The sequence below is a fragment of the Apis dorsata genome, unplaced genomic scaffold (assembly GCF_000469605.1).
Source record: "Apis dorsata unplaced genomic scaffold, Apis dorsata 1.3 scaffold_365, whole genome shotgun sequence".
Classification (NCBI taxonomy): Eukaryota; Metazoa; Arthropoda; class Insecta; order Hymenoptera; family Apidae; genus Apis; species Apis dorsata.
In genome coordinates this window covers 89,920-93,257 of record NW_006263630.1, presented here as the reverse complement: position 1 = coordinate 93,257, position 3,338 = coordinate 89,920, and the positions used below count along the sequence as shown (strand labels likewise).

The window sequence follows — 3,338 nt, the reverse complement described above, 5'->3', positions numbered from 1 at the left end:
TTTTTTTTTTTTTTTTTTTAGTGAAATTTCACGCGTTGGAACTATTAAAAAGAAATAAAAAATAGTAGAGAAAAAGGAATAATTTTCTTCTCACAACTTAGTAAGAACAACACGACATCACAATGAAGAACAATACAGTAAACTTTTTTTTATCGCGGTAAAAGTCGTAGAAAATTCTGGAAATTTCATTCTCGAAGTTGTTTTGTATGGATGTTATTTAAATGATAAAAAATGTAAGAAAAAAAGTATTTTAAGAAACCACAATTACTGTACAAAATAATAATAAAAAAATTGACAATTTTATATAAATAGTTGACTTTCTGAGACACGAAACAAAAACAAATCAAAGCTTTTTTTCTTTCAAGCTCCCCCATTTTCCACAGAAATACATTGCATACTCCAATTAATTTTTCAACTAGAATATTTGATTTAGATTTAATAATAAGTTTAAAAAATAGTATTCATAATTTTATCAAAATAATACTTTTAATTTTATTATAATTAATACTATAATTAAAAATAATAATAATTTTAATTGTATATCGATGATTTTATGTACAATGTATGTTTAATGTATAAGGGGACAATTTAGGAAGTCTAACTTGCTCCTTTGCATCTACAAACTGTATAATCTCATTGCACGCATACAAGGTGCGACGAAAAATATTGTACAACTGTACAGGAAGTGATACCAATATGGAAAGCTCTTAATAAGGAAAGAAGAGAAATTTCACTTCGATTAATTTTCGATTAATTTTTATATAGGAAATCGCTTCCTGTCTTTTTGTGCCATTATTTTTGACTGCACCCTGTATATGAAAATCCTTCACTATCTCACGTCGGAATATCTGTTTAAAGGTGAACGACCCAAGTCCACGATATCAAACGTTGATAATATTTCCCTGAATTTATTTCGAATTTCGATTGTTTTATAATAAAATAGAAGATTCGAACGAAAATTATCTTATATTCATCGTTTAACATCGTGCTATTGGAAATTTTTCATTCATAGGAAATTTTAAAATGTATGAGGATGGAAATCTGATTTATTTAAAGAATTCAAAAATTGTTATTTCTATTTTTTATGTATTTATGATGTGCTTCAAATTTTAGTTCATTTAATAATTAAATGTATTATAAAAATCTGTAAAATAATATTTTGCCTAATTTTAATAAATAAATTTCAATACTGAAAAGTTAAGTTCTATTTTTCAGCTTATTCAATATTATGTATTAGAATTTTATCGTTATCTTTTAAAATATTATCTATTTTCCAAATAGAAAAAAATATTCAATGTTCCATTTTATTGTTTAAAATTTTTAATGCTGTAATTTTAAGAAATAGTAGTATAATGAAAAATAATACGAAATAACCAAATGATTGTTGAAATATTTTTAAAATGAGGTTTCGTTTAAAGAAGAACATATTTCATTTGTATTCTCAATATGTTTCGAAGGTTATCGTGCTAATTATGCGAGGCACGTTGACTAAACAGAACTTAAACAAAACTTAGAAATTTCTATTTATTCGCGAGTGTAAGCGTCATTCCATGTATAGCGTGTAAAATTAAAATCACATATTTATATACAGATCGTCAAGAATAAAATCTATTTAATATTCGAACATCATTCTATTTTTATTTATATTCCTCTAATTAATATGATAAATAATTTCAGATCGATTCCTTTATTTAAAAATTAAACGAGTTCTCGAGACATGCATAAATCGCATAACAAAATTAATTTTACTAAATTCAAATTAATTTGAATGAAATTCTTCTTCCAAAATAAAATAATAATATAAAATATTTAACTCGAAGAAATTCTAAATAACTTATGTAAATTCATTTATTGTATTACACAAATTGTATTACCAGATTTCTGTTTTTAATAAAATTTTATGAATACGTAAAACGTAATGAATTATATGTACACGATGCAATTTGTTTCAGCAAAATTCAAGAGGGTGAAATCAACGGTTAAAATTTCATTTGCTTTTCCAGTCCAATTCATTTCAGCAGATAGAAAAAAATTTTAATACCAGTCAAGTTTCTGTATCATGCATATCTGCTAAAAAAAAAATAATCTCAAATGAAATTATATTTCAGAACACATACAAAAAAAACTAAAACTTTGATTTCACCACTGAAGAATTTCTCCATCAAAATTACTTCGTATTATAATCAGATTATAATCGTCAATTTTCAATAAATTCGTATTAAAAAAATTTTCACGTTTTTACCACAAAATTCGAATGTGGAAAAATTTATGGAATACGTGATACGAAATGCACGAAAATAAACGAGCCACGGTATCGCAAATAAAAAAAATTTCTTTTTCGTTTAAAAACCATTTCTTTGAAAGTCTTGCACGAGTTGCAAATCCACTCAAAATTCGATTAAAATCTCTCGAACACTCGCGCCAAAAATTAATTTTCCACGGAAAATTGAAGAATGCGTAGAGAAACGGGATTACGACACCGGTCGATGAAATTTGGCGAGGATCAAATGGTGCGTGTGCACACGTGTGACAGTGTATACTCACCTGTGTAATCGAGATAAACACGCGTCGAGCCACGCCAAACGGATGAGAGGCGCGTGGTGGCCGCGCACCGTTCACGAACGCGTCACACCGACTGAACGTACGCTCGCCGATTGAGGTGCGGAAAATCGTTGCACAAGCGCGCGCAACTCCCTCGGGCTTCTCCCGATGCCATGCCGATGGAAAATCCTCTCTGTTGCTTCCTTCCACCGAGAGGAGCCGTTCAAAATTTCGCCCTGATCAACCGAGTGCAGAAACGAATGGAAGTGGATAGAGATGAGACGTTCTTTTTGTAATAGTCTTTTTGGAGTAGAGGATCTTTTGGAGTGAGATATATTTGGAATTTTACCTTTGGACATTCAATTTTATACGAATCAATCGAAATTTCGTGATATAATACGATAAATTTCGTAATATAATCGAATGAAGAGATGAAGGGATGAAGTGGAGAAAGGTAAAAAGATGTCTTTTTTGTTTTTGGAGTAGAAAGTTTTGAGGTAGTTATATTGGAATTTAGATTGAATTTAAAAAGAAATGGATGAAATGGAAAAGATAAGGAAGATGAGATATTTTGTTTTTAGAATAATAAAATAAGTAATAAAGGAATAATTTTAGGAAATTTTATACAAAAGTACAATCCAAAATCTTCTCGTTTATCTGTGCCATGTAAACGAGTTCTCGAAATAGAAATTGTTGATTAATAAAAAAAAAAAATGAAGTACAAATTGGAATCTGAAAAATACATACGTTTGATTATCTATTGGTTGAACTGCAAGCTTCGAGCATCTGGTTTCCAC

General features: G+C 28.6%; 1 protein-coding gene across 1 annotated transcript in view; it reads right to left on the bottom strand.

The window, feature by feature from the left end:
- Nucleotides 1-2,933, bottom strand: part of LOC102677758 (aminopeptidase Ey) — a 39,227-nt gene extending 36,294 nt beyond the window's left edge. The window contains exon 1 of the mRNA XM_006618616.2: nt 2,545-2,933. The gene's annotated coding sequence lies outside the window, so the exon portion shown is untranslated. The remainder of the gene's footprint in view (nt 1-2,544) is intronic.
- Nucleotides 2,934-3,338: the final 405 nt, after the last annotated feature.